Source organism: Magnolia sinica, chromosome 3 (assembly GCF_029962835.1).
Source record: "Magnolia sinica isolate HGM2019 chromosome 3, MsV1, whole genome shotgun sequence".
Taxonomy (NCBI): Eukaryota; Viridiplantae; Streptophyta; class Magnoliopsida; order Magnoliales; family Magnoliaceae; genus Magnolia; species Magnolia sinica.
Window position 1 is genome coordinate 47,544,179 of NC_080575.1, and position 16,705 is coordinate 47,560,883.

Below are 16,705 nucleotides of genomic sequence, written 5' to 3' on the forward strand. Positions count from 1 at the left end.
TTTTCCAAAATCACTTGGGTTCATAGAAATTCTCCTGTAATTCTCAACTTATTTTTTCGCATATTTTGCTCGGGACTAGCAAAATGCTGGTTGGGGGTTGTGTTGAGGGTCAAATATTGCATATCAGACCCATTTAGTGCATGGATTTACAAACATAATACCGTTTAATGGCTGATTTAATTGTGTTTGTGATGCAGAATGTATTTACAAGCGTGGACTGAAAAAGGGTGGTAAATGCATGGATTTGACGCTCCAGGAGCACCAAGGCAAGGAACGGACCCTAGGAGACCAAGATCGATAGATTTGCACGTCAAGGATCCAAGAAAATCGAGAAATTGAAGCTCAGGTGGCCTGAAAAGTGTCCAGAATGCAAGATCATAGGGTTCCCACCATCTGATCAGTTCGAAACTCCATATGTGGCCTGAGGACCATAAATGAACCGTACACGTGAAATTTCAGCTCCTGGATCACTGTGGAAGTAGCCCAACGGACAAATCAGCTCATTTAATCATTATATGGGGCCCGCCTGCTATCAGGATACGCTTCAAATTTGGTCCCCACGGTTAAGATAAGATGGAGCAACGATTGGATGGATCGGATCTCTGGTATAGATCACCATAGGACCCATACAAGCAGTGCATGTGCACAGCTTGGAAGGAACCGTCGCGCACCACATGAATATATATCGGTCAGCCTTGCGCTGACCGATGAATTCCGCGAAAATATCAGAGACGCAACAGCGTCTTCGACGTTGTTTCCGGGCGTTGATCGTGGGCCCCACCCATCTGGTATTATGATAATCTGGACCGTCCAATCGACCAATAGGTGGGGCGTAACCCTCACCTAGATGCCCTATTCGTCCCATCATGCACACACATGTAAAAAAAAAAGGATCGAACGGAAGATGGACGGTGGACTGAACCAGCAAGTGGGCCACACTGAAATCTAACCAAAACCGTCCCTTCTTGAACAGTTTTTTGTCCTGAATCCAACTGACGGATTGGATTTCCAATAAAAACATTTAAGTGGGATACGCCATTGTCACAGCGTAAGATGACGCTACTCTGTTTTTGCGTCCGGAAAACCCGGATTTTCCGTGCGGTTCTGGCCCACCACAGTTGATCAGAGGCTTGATCCTAACCATCCATCGTGTATCTCGTCCAGAGATCTCCCAAGGGACGTCATCTGCTTGGAAAGAATGGGATGGAAGTGGAAGTTCTCCCTTCCGTTTTCTTGGCTGCAAAACGCCTCTACGCTCCAACCTTGCGTAAATTCGTCCTCCGCAACCTATTCCTTCTCGGACTCAGCCTCTCCACGGCCATATGCACCTGCCTATAAGGGAGGAGGAGAGTGGAAGCTGAGCAAGGGGATCGGTTTTAGAAGTTTTGGGAGTTGGACGATTGAAGGAGTGGCTGCGGCTGTTATCCATGGTGAGGGAGAGAGAGAGAGAGAGAACGGCTGGAGAGAAGCACGTTCTGGGTGTTCTGCTGCTACGTGGAAACAGTGGGGTTCGGCTGCTGCTACGTGGAAACGGTGGTGTTCTATTTTTCTTTTGTTCCTTTCCTTTAATGTTTTTTTCCTTCTTCTTCTTTTTTAGTTGGAATTTAACCTATATCATGCTCGGCTAAACCTCTTAGCTAGGGCTAAGGGGTGAAGCTTGTAGCCTGATGGGAGAGATTTTACTGTGTGCCTTTAAAAACTGAATTTGATATAGTTGATTATTAAAGGAATATTTTTCTTAGTCTTTAATGGTCTGTTGTGACTGAAATTACAATGGGTTTGCAATGGCTTTAAATATTTCTTTTCTCTTTTGATGTTTATGACGTCAGGAGGCCCTGTTGTTCATCATTGTCCCATGGGCATGGTAGGATGACAGTACCTTCCTGATCTTCATGGCATGTTGATTGATTGATAATTAGATTAATTCTGTTGTTTGCTTTGTCTCCTGGGCATGGTTTGGTGATGGAATCTATTCTAATTCATACACCTTTCACCTCTTGAAACCTATATCAATGGCAGTTCAGTAAATTTCCGTAATCTGTGATCTTGGTATACGATCTCCCTGATCTCTACAAGTGGATCCTCTGAATCCCTAGTTCCCTATCTCAGAATTCCTTAAAGTCTTAGATAATTCTTCCACAATTATTTCTTAAATTCTATTTGGTGTAGATCACATCTTAGTCTAGTTCTAGTTCTACTTGGTTTCAGATAACGTACAGGTATCAGTCCCTGTGGATTCGACCTCGGCCTTACCATCTTTCTTCTGAATTGCATAAACACGAGTTTGCGTCTGAAGGGGTAAGGGTTGTCTACCTTGCTACTTTTGATTAGCCGTTATAGTTGACATAGTCTGCAACAGTTGTTGAAGTTGTGTTGCAGGAATAAGTATAACTGGATCTGGAATAGATTTTGACGTTGATTGTGACTTAGACTTGGGTTGTACTGGAGGAGTCTGAACAGATTTCGACGTAGATTTTGACTTAGAACAGGATTCTTTCTAGGCGGCATCCTATAGATAAAACACCGAATTAGCCTAAAAAGAACTAGGAACAAGTAAACCAATACAATATAAACAATAGTAAATAACCATACAACTCCTCTACTTCACAAAACATGGACCTACCAACTTTAACACAACAACATATAGTAAATACATTAGGATTTATGTAGATAGTTCCCAGATCATGCTCTGATACCATTTTCTGTCACGACCCTAAATCTAGTGTTGGTAATCCATGATTACGGGACACCAAATTTTGGTTGACAGCTTCTGTAGAACTCCGATTTTGGGACTTGTGACTATCACATCCTAAGTCCCATAAGCGGGGCTCCACAAGGAGGATTTCTGAAAGTAAAGACAACAAGCATGTATGTCTCAAAATTTCATCATATTCAACATATATGATTGTGTACAACTGAGCACCTCAAGGCAGAAAAAGAACATAAACCATGTCATATTTACTATACCCGCTGTACATATTCGGGGTATTACAAAACAAAAAAATATATACACTGATATGTATAACACAAAAAGGACAACTGGAGTCTGTAACCTCTACTCCTGCAGCTCCCTACTCTTACCTGTAACAAAGAAATAGAAGGGAAAGCTTGAGCAACTAAGCCCAGTAAGTGCGTGTGTGCAGTGAAAATGCATTTTTCATATCATGCTCCTTTAATGTACATGCTTTCTGGCTCGATAACAATAAAATAAAGATACAATGCCTACTCTTTCAACGTTTTCATAACTTTCCACATTTCTTAATTGGACCACCAGGGTCTAAAACAGAGGTGGGACTCGCATATGATTACTACCCACTTGTGTAGACTTTTCCACCGTGGTCAACTACAGAGGTGGGACTACATAGTTCACGGGCCGAACTAGTCTAACCCACTTGTGTTAAACCTCACTATCTGCCTAACAGCGAGAAGTAATAAGTCGCCTGGCAAAACGATAGTGGACAATTTACGAGCTCGTCACACACAACCTATCTTTGCTTGCCCATAAGCAGGTCAGGTCAAACCTCTCAACCAATCGACACACGTCGGTGGGAGTCACTGCCTACTTTGGTATTTCGGCATTCCAGCGCTCTGTTCTTCCACCCGGTTTAAGCATTGGTTGTTCCCAATGGTACCAATTGGGGTTTAGAGACTTTCACCCACGGACCCTCTAATCATGTCCTGTCGAATTACACATTTCCGGTGTGGTGTCCAACTCAAGTTATAATAAAGTATGTTTCATCGCATTTACAATTACCATATGCATAAGTCTACATACAAGCACAATATGTCATGGTTTTCAAAGCAAACATAGGACGACCTTCCTCATGTGGTCTCCTTATACATTTAAGTTCCACATTTAAATTCCTCATAAGGGTCTCATGTAATACATCATGTATCTAGACGGTTTACATACTCATCATAGACACATCGTGTGTCGCACCACAACCCACTATGATCACCATATCATGATATGAATCATGCACTCTCAAGCATACAATGATACAATAACTATAAGTCATGCATATGATATGCACATGACTTAGCCAATCTAATTCTAATTCGGGATTTATTCTGCTATAAGACTTCCTGCTACAAGCATGCTTTTTCTCAAGAAGTAACTACATTCAAAAGATGTAGGATTTTTCTTTGAAACAATTTATCAAACAGATAGTGGGCGGATGTAAGGGACAAAGAGAGAACCTGTTAGAACTACGTATGACTTTCATCTACATCAACCATTAATAACCTAGTCAACTAACGTAGAAAATCCCCTTTCATCTAATCAGCCATAACCTTAAGAAAGTCCAACAATACCCTAACGAATTTAAATTAGCAAAGCTAGTCTTCTATAGGGTTTTGAAAGAAAATCCAGCAATCTATTAACCCTAAATACAAATCCAGCAAAAACCCTAACCCTAAAACAGAAAAACCAGCAATTCTTTAACTTTAAAACAGAAATTTTAGCAATCTTCTAACCCTAAATGAAAATCCAGCGAAACCCTAACCCTAAAGCAGAAAATTCAGCAATTCTTTAACTTTAAAACAGAAATCCCTAACCTTAAAACAGAAAATCTAGCAATTCTTTAACTTTAAAACAGAAATTTCACTCTTCTAACCCTAAATGAAAATCCAGCGAAACCCTATCCCTAAAACAGAAAATCCAGCAATTCTTTAACTTTAAAACAGAAATCCCTAACCCTAAAACAAAAAATCCAGCAATTCTTTAACTTTAAAACAAAAATTTCAGCGATAGGGTTTTGAAGAGAACCTCAACGTACACATATACTTGCTCCTAATCTATACACTCACCTGGAACTATCAAAGGATTGACTTGCAATCTCAGCTTCTTTTTCCTTTTCTTCTTCTCAACTTCACATTCAACAAGAAAGAGTGCTGAAAAATAAAATCCTGCAAGAGGGTTTTCATATGTGTGGACTTGAAATTGGTTTTAAAGGATTATGGGATGTGTTGTGATGATTTTGAAAAGGTTAAGCTATAGTAGCAATATAACAATGTTATTTAAGTAGTTGGAACTAACGTATTCCAAGGAGTTTTAAAACATCGAGGTCATTTGAGTATATTTTCTCAAAATATACATGTACATATCTATACATAACTTACACTCCAGGTGTCTTATTGACATGCCGTTTTCGCCATTAACTCTGTAACTTGACTACGGTTACAACGGTTAGGCTCTTGGACCTAACGGATTTTGAAAACTTGATGGTGGGGCTCCGCCAGATAAAATAAAGACATAATTATCATTTCTCAGATTGTTTAATTTTAAGTCCATATATCTTAAATTCAGACATCGGGTTGAAATACGGCTTGCGGCTTGATAACAGAATAACATTATGATTAGGTCAAAACATTCTTGAGGCTAATGGACCTATAGTTAACGGCTATCCAGTGTACAAACCAGATTTCGGGGTCTTAGGTCTTACATCATTGAGGATCATTGCTAGCATTAACATTAGGTCTGTTTCTCCAATTGAAGTTTGGATGGTTTCACCAATTAGGATTGTACGTGTTTGAATTTAAAACATTAAAGGGGCATTGATACGCATTCATGACATTAACTTGAGCTTGCAACACCTCATGAAAAGTCGGGATTGTGGGGCAATCCTTCGTTAAGTGTGCATTGCTCTTACAAATCCCACAAGCACTTTTGGTGTTTAATTTCGTTGGTGTTAACAACATCAACCTTCCTTAATTCCATGACCTCTATCTTACGTGTGAGACCGGCTATCTTTGCATTCACATCGTCTTCTTCTTTCAGAATGTAAATACCTCATTTCTTCTAGGCCACGGGCTTGGTTCTATCCATTTTGTTAGAAGTGTCCGAGGATTGGGCTTTCTCAACTAGAGGATCAAAATATTCCCAAGCGTCATTGGGGTCCTTATAAACTCATCATTGCACATCATCTCTACTAATTGATGTATGTTCGGACTCAACTGATCATAGAAAAAGCTAATAGCTCACCACATTTTGTAGCTATGATATGGGTAGGTAAGTAAGAGTTTCTTCAACTATTCCCAACCCTAGAAACAAGTTTTCATCCTCCTTTCGGGAGAAATTCCTAATGTTTCATCTCAGTGTGTTGGTCCTATGGAGAGGAAAAACTTTTTAAGGAATTCCCGGGTCATCTCAGCCCATGTTCTGATGCTTCTCGGCCTTAAGGAGTGAAGCCATGACTTGGCTCTCTCCTTCAAGTAAAAGTAAAATAATTTAAGTCTAACAACATCATTAAAGATATTGTTGTAATGCAAGGTAGCCACGATCTCATCAAATTCTTTGAGGTGTAAGTATGGACTTTCAAAATAAAGTCCATGGAATTTTGGAAGTAGTTGTATCACACCAGGTTTAAAATTAATGTTGCCCATGTTTACCGAAAAAACCATACAAGAGGGTATGGTTGTTCTTGTTAGTTGAAGGTAATTACGTAACGTCCTAACCAGCGGGACATTGTGCACTTTGTTCTCATCATAATTTGGTTCATTCTCAACTTGATTGGGTTCATTCACAGCCATAGTTCCAGTTGATTCAAAAGAATTAAGGTGTTTTCCAAGACGACGATGTATGGACAATCCTTCAACCCGACCTCATTCTCTAGAAGTCGAAGTGTGTAATCACGTGTCCACTCAGGTATGAATCACACAAAACCCTAAGATAAGAAAAACCTAACCCTAGAAAAGCAAAAACATAGAAATCATTATATATGAAAGCAATTAAAAAGAGTGAGGGACGGACGTTACCGAGATGACAACACTCAACTAAAAAATAATCTTATAGCAAAAACAAACATATGGCAGAAATGATGAACTAAAAAAAAAATAAAAATAAAAATAAAACAAAGCTAGTCTAAAAACAGGAATCCTAAAAAAAAAAAACAAAATAAACACTAGGTTAGTAAAAAACTAATAAAAAAAACAAAGCTAGCCTAAAAACAGGAATTCTAGAAAAACAAAATAAACAACTAGGTTAGTAAAAAAACTAATTAAAAAAAACCCTAACATAAAAACATGAACTAAATCTATCCTAAAGTGTTCTTAACCGTTTAATCCCTGACAACGATGCCAAAAACTTGATCTTAGCTACCCCAAGTGCAAGGTTGCGAAGTAGTATATACTTGGTAAGATCGAGGTCAATCCACATGGACTAATTTGGATTTAAAAATAAAAATAAAATTAGAACTAAGTTAAATATAAAATTAGAGTTTCCAATGGATTAAGAAGATTAAAATGATAGTAACCAACAACTAAGGATCCAGTGATCCCCAATTAATAAACTCTTGATGCCAATTTGTCAATCCAATCTGATAACTCAATTGAAATCGAATTAGGATTCCTTCCAAACAGGGAGATAGAACAATTAAACCAATGTAAAATATCCAAACAGATATGAACTTTAATTGATCAATTTCTCATGAAGATCTAAGTAATTGATTGTAAGAAATTCTACGCATCTATTATACCCAGAGTTAATAATAGATCCAGTAATTGATGACCACCTAACAATGGTCCACAGCTCAGATACCATATAAATTGAACCACCCAGGTCCAAAATCATTCTAGTCCAACAGATTGAATTAGAATTCGCTATGATCTCTCCAAATATTTTTGTAATGACCCTGAAAATTTTGTGCTTATCTTTCCCTAAGTAGTTGTTTTTGGGGTAATTAGCGTTATGCTCGATTGCTTGTGAAATCTGCATCAATCACTTTAAATTGTATCTGCATGACTCAAAACGTGTAGATTAGTTAGCGCTATGTTACTCTGAAATCTGGGATCCATCGCTAAATCCAGTTGTTCTTGGGAATTTTTGGAAGATCTGGATCGGACCTGGACCGCGCGTCGAAAGTCCGATAGCGATGATCTTAGGCTGTTGTGGTCACCATGTTGGGCTTGACCATCACCTTGAAAATTAAGTCCAGAAGATGTTCTGGGTCGATTTGATTGAGTTCGGAGTGAAGAGTGTGAGAACGGTTGGAAATTTATTAAGCTTTTATGAAATCTGAGTCGTGTCACTTGCGCGATGATTTTAAGCAATCTGACCGTTGGATTCTGACCCAATTTCACCCTCTGATCAGGGAAGGTGGCCCAGGCATATCCTTGTGCTTGTGGACCTGATCGAGATTCAGTGACCGTTGATTTGAGAGTGGTCCGCCACGGCTAATCTGAAGAGCCGGTCGGTACGAAAACTCAGCCTGACCTAGATCCATGGTCAGTGAGCTTAAGTCCGACCTTTCGTGGTATTAGGCCCACTGGAAGTGCTTCGTTGGATCGAGAGAGGCTTGCTTTGGTTATAACCTAAGTATACCTTGTCCCTGGGGTTATTTTCATCAATTTGAGGCCTATTTATAGTCCTTAAACCCTAGCTCTCTTTTCCATACGAATTTTCTCTAACCCTAGCTTAGAAAGAGAGAGGAAAAGAGAGAGAAAGTGAGAGAGAAGTTGGTGAATCATCTTAGATTCTTTCCTGTTCTTCTTCATCCTTGAACCTTCACTTTGAATCGTTATTCCGGAGATTCTGAGTTCATCTTTGGGTAAGTTAACCTAACCCTAATCTGTGTTACAGCTTAGAATAGTCTTGGTGTTGTTGTATCTCATTTCTATTCTTGCTTTAGGGTATTCTATCGCCGTTGACGAAGACAACTCGTCTGAAATCAGTTCGGTGTTCTTTTCTGGCTTAAGGTGCGGACTTTAAGTGTATAGGTTATGGTTTTCAAGGCTTTCAATGCCAGTTAATGATTTATTCTTGTTATGGATGAGATTTCACATGCCAAATGTTGTGTTTATGTTGTGTTCCTGATATGCATGTGATATATTGAGATTTGTGTATTCTATGTGTATGTATAAAGTACCGTATGCGTATAAAATATGAACATGTGATTGCCATGATTATTTGTCGTGTATGTATGCTAGATGTATGTACGACAACTCCTTGGTAAAGGGAATTGTCCAAATGTGTGTTTTTCAACATATGTCATATATGTTGTATTGTGTATTCTAAGTGTTTGTAGAAATGCCTGAATGATCTAAAGTGTAACTTATTACACTATTTGCGGGTGTTGAGAAGTGATTCTCAACACTCCTATTGATGCATATGATTTCCTTCATGTCAGTTACATTCCTTGTTATTTAATTTCAAGTCTTACTTATGCTTACATTTATGTTAAATTGATGTTCTTCAAATGTTTGAGTACCACATGATTGAAGGTGTTGTTCCATTACTGTTCTACATTTAATGCGAATATCTGTTGTAGGGTAATGTGTGTGGGACTATGTATTAGACCAGGAAATCGATAATCTACCTTAAGGTTGTGGCTGAGATCGCTTTCGCCACAAAGGACGTGATTAGACGAACCCGAGTCGTATTAGAGTTGTCGGCAGTGGTTTGGCCACGCAGAGTGTTTGCGCACTCTATGTCGTTCAATTCAACGTGCGCTCGTGCTAGTTGAGTTCGTCAAGTAACCCGATTGTCCGATGTATGTTCACCATGTATGGACGCTACTGTTTGAATCTAGGGTACCAGACTTACCGATGACATCCTGATAACCATGGTACCTTGATCCGCAGTGACGAGCTGTCGACCTACGCTGGGGTGACGAGCCTCCCCATAGTGACCAGTGAGCAACTAAACTCATGAGCCGATTATGGTGGTATGGGACACTATATTTGCACTGTCGGCTTACAGTGATTGGTGACGAGCCCTTTGTAGTGACCTCGAGCATGCCTGGATACCGCATTGAGGTGACGAGCCTTGGTGTAGTAACGAAGGTATGATAGGCGTGCATTGATTGGTGACGAGCCCTTTGCTATGACCTAAAACTATATGATCGTATGAGATGCCTAGGATTGACGACCCTAGAATGGATCACTGTTTGGATGGTGATATGAGGAAGGTACTTTAGCTTCCCAATCCTGCTGTATGAAAAGGACTAATAACAACTTGGTAATCATGTTCATGCACCGCATTTGCATGTGCTTTGTAGATGTGGCGCACTTTGAGGTGGTGTCATGCGTAACGTAAGATGAAGACGCTGGGGGTGTACGCGTGAGGGCACGCATCATTCTGCATGCATCCTTGCATTAACAAGAGTACTTAGGACTTGTTTACTTATTCTGCTTTATCATTACTGCTTGGTTGAACTGATAACATGTTAACCTGTGCTTTATTGTTCCACTGAGTTGATCACTCACTCCCACGTTTTGGAGTGGTGTTAAACACCCACTAGACTCTGTCTTAGATTCTGATGTTGCAGATGTGGATGCGACTTCTGAGGCAGAGCGGGAGATGGATGATGATGAGGCTGCTTTCTCTTATATGCAGTTTTCAGACAGGTTCTAGTGAGCCTTGTTCTGATGCGCGAGATTCTGGGATTATTTTTGGAAATTAAATGATGTAATTTTGATACTTGTAATTTTGATAATAACACTTACATTACGACCTGGTATGTATATGTACTTCAGGGATTTACACTTGTACACATATATTTCTATAAGTCTTCCGCTTGCTTTCTTCACTTATCCCTGAATTATATCTGTGCTTTGGCTTAATCTATTCCATATTTTATGCACTAATACAGACAACATACATCCATCATCAAATATGTTGCATAAGTGATGTTTTGGAACTCGAGAGCTGAGTTATGCTCGAGCCCCGAATTTCAGGGCGTTACAAGTTGGTATCAGAGCATGATCTGGATTAAACTGGACCTGGGTTATGGTCACACACCGTACGTTGTCGCCACTTTAGTGTATTTGGGTGCGGGTCTATTGTAAATTGTGTGTTTGTGTTCCGTAGCTTCTATCGGCGAAAGTTTCTTGAAAACGTTCGCCGAGATCGAGTATGTACTCTCTCCTGATCACACACAGCGACCCGAAACCTTTCCTAGACCATCTATTAATGAGTTTAGATGGTCTATCTTCCCTTTTCAACCCTTTAATTTTCAAGAAATCTTTATTTGAATCAGATTTCTGCCCGAATGGCCCGATAGGCGTCAAATCATGCAAGGGGCCGATCGGGGCATTTTCTGTGGGGCCCAAGGGGGGAACCACATCTTTTTGAGCTTGGGGGACCAGGAGGACCTCGCCAAAATGGCTATGCATCGCCGGAAGGTCCAGAGACCGGCGATGCCATAGCCGGTTCGGTGAGGGCTCGCCGATCAGCAGGCCAGGCCGGGCGGGCCGGCACGGGCCGACGCATTTTAGGCCTTATGTGGCCCACCCCTCCATTGTTCAGTGGTTTAAACACCTCCTACACCCTACTTCCTTCACAAATTTCCCTCCCAAGCTCTCCTTTTCTTGAAAACCCTCTCCAAAACTCTTCTAAATCTCTTTCTTTCTTCATTTTCGTGCAAACCCCATCACCCCATCTCAAAACCCTCACCCCCATTGCTATTTACCCTTCCTTTCCTTCTCATTTGATCTCTCACATTCCCTTTTGGGCTCTCAAGTGTGTGGAAGCTTCACAATCTTCCTATTTCTCCCATTTCTCTCATTTCTCATGGCCCTCTTTGAGTTCATCACGGCCATATTTTCCATTTCTACCCTTCTTTCTTTGATGGGGAAGAAGAGAGCACCCGTGGATGAAGCCGGGCTTAGCCGTCCAACCCATGCACGGAGGTCGAGAGGTGCCGCTGCTAGCACGTCCTCCACTCATGAATTCCAGACCAAACGGGACCTCGATCCTCGAGCTCCTATTGGTAGGACCTTGTTGGCGGAGTTATCGCATGGAGTCTATGAAGGCCGTAGAGTCCTTTTTGAGGCTCATGTTGATCCGCGGATGTATGGCGAGTTTCTGTTGTTGGAGCGCCTGGAAGGGGTTGGTTGGTGCCCCTTGTTTGAAGGCGAGTATCGTGCGAATGCAAGTACTGTTCGAGCCTTTTATGCCAATATTCATGATCCTTCGCTGGAGCCTCTGCAGTTCAAGATTCCTTATGGTAGCGGTCGAGAGGGTATTGTCAATGTTGCTTTGATATCCCGACTCCTGAATGTGCCACTTGGTGAGGTGCATGCCAGCGAGAAGAATGTGAACAGTATGCGCGAGAGGGATCGTCGCACCCGATCCTTGTGTGGTCGTTTGGTCAAATGGCAGCCTAATAGGAGTCTTCTGGCTACCTACATGACAGACGACTTCCGTTTGCTTCATCACATGTGTACGTTCAATGTATACCCAAGGTGGAGCAACCGCAGCAAGTGTACGCGCTTGATGGTGGACTTCCTGTATCAGGTGGGGCAAGAAGCGAAGTTGTGTGTGCCGACATACATCCTATGCCAGATTATTCTCATCGCTCGTTCGACTAGGAGGACCGAGTCGCTTCCATTTGACCGCCTCATTTGCAAGCTTGCACATGAGTTTGGCTATAGGCTTGGAGCAGAGAAGCCGGTTCCTGTTCGTCATATTAATCTGAGGACTCTTAAGTAGATGGAGATCGGTTCTGGTCGTCATGCCTCAGAGAGTGAGGATGAGTCAGAGAGCGATGGTGAAGAGAGTTATGCTGAAGGTGGTGCTCAGATTGAGGGAGAAACAGAGCAGGATGAGGAAGAGGATGAGGCACAGGATACGAGTGATAGCTCTCCTCCTGTGGCGCCTGAGCAGAGCCCAGAGCAGACTGCCAGTGATGCCCGTCTCGCACGGCTTGAAGAAGGGCAGGCTGTTTTACGCCAGGGTATTGTTGATCTTCGAGCCCTTGTGAGGCATAAGTTTAAGAAAGTGGCTCGAACTCTGAAGTCTATCCTGTGTTACTTGCAGGATAAGGGTGCCCCGCCTCCATCTCCTGATTCCGACGAGTAGTTGTCGGTGTAGCTGTCCTTTGCTTTGTTTGTTGTTTTCTTTCTGTGTGTAGCCGTTGTTGGCTTCGTAGTTGGAGTTGTTTGTAGTCGTTTGTTGTTGCTTGAAGTGTTAGATGTTGTTGTTTACATGCTTTCCTAGTCGTGATTCATGTAATGCTGCACTACTTGTATTGCGACGATTTTTTTTAATGGAATGCATGTTGTTTATCTTTGGAGTTGTGCTGTGAATGCTGTATGGATGGATTATGTGACGTAGAATCTGATAGGTTGCATCCTCTGTTGAATGTAGGGATACCTCCTAAGGGTTCGAAGTCTTCGGCCCGTCTCTCCTTGATTGAGTTGCTTGCTGGGGTTCCTCCCTTGAGCGATGGCTAGTCGGATCCACAGGCGGGCCCGTCTCATGCCGGTATTGGGCCGACACCTATGGCTCCTTCAGTCACGCCTTCGGTTCTTAAGCCGAGTCGTGCGCCTTCGTCTGCTTCGCCTTCTGATAGGTTTGAGCAGATGATGCTGTTGATGCAGTAGCAGTAGATTCAGCAGCAGCAGCACCAGCACCAGCAGTAGCAGGAGTTCCTCTCTTCCATGGCTGGCATCTTTGCTCAGTCAGTGGGGGCGACTCCACCTGCTTCACCTATGCCTCCATCTGGGAGCGCCAGTGCCAGCGGCACTTTCGAGCGATTCCAGCACTTGCGACCTCTTACATTTGTGGGTTCTCATAGACCCGAGGAGGCCGAGTATTGGATCGATTGCATCTCTAAGATGCTGAAACCGCTGCACTGCTCTGAGGTTGAGCAGGTTGAGCTTGCCTCCTTCATGTTTGAGAAGGAGGCCAGTCTGTGGTGGGACAGTGTTCTTCGCACTATCGAGGAAGGTTTTGTGTGGTATGGAAGGCGTTTGAGGCACGCTTCCACGAAAAGTATTTCCCGGTTACGTACCGACATGAGAAGGAGAGTGATCGCTTCCGCCAGGGAGGGTTGTCGGTGACGGAGTATGAGAACTGGTTCACTGAGCTGGGGCGGTATGTTCCTTTGATCCTGGGAGATTAGCCGATGAGGATGCGGCATTTTTCTGAGGGATTGAGACCTGAGATCCGATCGGAGATTTGTTGTGCTAGCATCTCTTCTTATGTGGAGCTGGTGAGTATGTCCTTGCGAGCAGAGCAGGACGGGGATAGGTCATCCCGCATGCGAGCACCGATGGTTCCTAGGCCGCGACCGGACTTTCAGGGTGCCCCTTTTCTCGGCAAGAGGCCGCGACCAGATTCTCCTCCAAGGCATTCAACGCCGTCGGCTCAGCAGATGAGAGCTGATGTTCGCTGTTCATATTGTGGGAAGACAGGGCATTTGGACCATTTTTGCTTCTCTCGTATGTGGGCCAGTGGTTTTACTCCACCACAGAGGATTAGCCGTCCGATGCCTCAGGTTATTTCTCTTCCACCTCTTCGATCAGCACCAGCTCATCCATCCTTCAGACCTGCAGTTCCTAGCTTCAGGCCACCTCAGCGGCCTATGGTTCCTCCGTCGAATCGTCAGCAGCAGGCTCGAGTTCATGCGTTTTCAGCTGAAGCGCCTATGTCTGACTTGGTGCCGAGGTCCTTCGAGGTGACAGCGCACATTGAAGGTATTCCCGTTTCTATATTAGTGGATATAGGGTCCACTACTTCTCTTATATCTTATGCGGCAGTTAGGCGTTTGGGTTTGAGATCTGTTCCTATGCAAGGAGTGACGCTTACTACCGCTACGGGGATTTCCTCTGCTTTGGGCAAGCGTTGTATGGATTGTTTGGTCGATCTTGGAAGTGGATCGATCCGTGTTGATTTCTTAGTCGCACCGCTTTATCATTACGATGTTATTATGGGTATGGATTGGCTCACGAGGATGCGAGCTGAGATTGATTGTGAAGCTAGATCAGTGACGATCTATGGACCTGAGGGCGAGACTGTTACTTTCCTAGTTTAGGTCAGTTACCCTCTTCGTATTGATTATTATTCTTCTCTGTTGGAGAGTATGGCTGAATCGGCGTTAGTTAGCACGCCGGTAGTTCGGGAGTTTGAAGATGTGTTTGAGTCGATTCCTGGATTACCTCCTCAGCATGAGATTGATTTTGCTATTGACCTCATGCCTGGTGCGGCGCCCATTTCATTACCCACCTATCGTATGCCTCCGAGTGAAATGGAGGAGTTGAGGAAGCAGATAGATGGTTTGCTGAATTTGGGTTTTATTCGGCCTAGTGTGTCTCATTGGGGAGCACCTATTCTGTTTATGAAAAAGAAGGATGGTTTTTTGCGGTTATGTATTGATTATCGCAGGCTGAAATTGGTAACTGTGAAGAATAAGTACCCTTTGCCCAGGATTGATGATCTGTTTGATCAATTGAAGGGGGCACGGTACTTTTCGAAGGTTGATCTGCAGTCAGGGTATCATCAGTTGCGCGTCAAGGATGGGGACGTGCAGAAGACTGCTTTCAAGACTAGCTTCGGTCATTATGAGTTCCTTGTGATGTCGTTCGGTCTTACGAACGCACCGGCCGTGTTCATGGATTTGATGAACAGAGTGTTTCGGCCATTCTTGTTCCAATTCGTCATTGTCTTTATTGATGACATCTTGATTTATTCGGCGAGCCGGGAAGAACACGAGGAACACTTAAGAGCGATTTTGGATACTCTTAGGAAGAATCAGCTCTTTGCGCAGTTCAAGAAGTGTGATTTCTGGAAAGAGGAAGTCAAGTTCCTGGGACATGTGGTGTCCAAGGAAGGGATAGCTATCGATCTTGCCAAGGTAGCTGCAGTGCAGGACTGGAAGTAGCCTGGTTCAGTTACTGAGGTAAGGAGTTTTCTGGGTCTTGCAGGCTATTATCGACGCTTCATTCAAGACTTCTCGAAGATTGCCAGATCGTTGTCACAGCTGACACGGAAGGATTTGAAATTTGCTTGGAATGAGCAGGTGGAGTTAGCTTTTCAGGAGCTGAAGGACAAGTTGATGTCCGCCCCTGTGCTAGTATTGCCAGAGCAAGGGGTTAAGTATATTATTTATACTGACGCCTCTCGCGTTGGCCTGGGTTGTGTCCTTATGCAGAAGGATAGGGTGATTGCTTATGCTTCGCGTCAGTTGAGGAAACACGAAGAGAATTACCCTACGCACGACCTGGAATTAGCAGCTGTCATTTTCGCATTAAAGCTTTGGAGACATTACCTCTATGGTGAGGAGTTCCAGCTCTTTTGCGACCACAAGAGCCTTAAGTATATCTTCACGCAGCATGATTTGAATATGAGGCAGCATCGATGGATGGAAACATTGAAGGACTTTAAGTTCGATGTTTCTTACCATCCGGGCAAGGGGAACCTTGTGGCAGATGCGTTGAGTCGCAAGAAGGCTATTGAGTTTGTGGCTCCGCTAATGATAGTAGAGTGGGATATGTTGGAGTTCGTGCGTGATTTTGAGCAGAATCTTATGGTGGTTGAGCCGTATGAGATTATCGCACACATTCGTGTACAGCCCCTTATCGACGAGAGGATCGTTGCAGCTCAGGCAGATGATGAGCTTTTGGTGAAGATGAGGAAGCGGGTTGGCACAGATGAGAACTCCGACTGGAGTATTAGTTCTGATGGGGGCCTACGATTTCGTGGCCGGTTATGTATTCTTGACATCCCTGACTTGAGACGGGAGGTTCTCGAGTTAGCCCATAGTTCTAAGCTTGCGATGCATCCAGGTAGCACGAAGATGTATCAGGAAATGAGGAGATCATATTGGTGGGACAATATGAAGGTCCAGATTGCTGAATTTGTTTCTCGTTGTCTCACGTGCCAGCAGGTCAAGGCAGAGTATCGCTGACCTCCTGGGTTGCTGCAGCCCATGCCCATAGCTGAATGGAATTGGGACTTCATCTCTATGGATTTTATTTCTGGGTT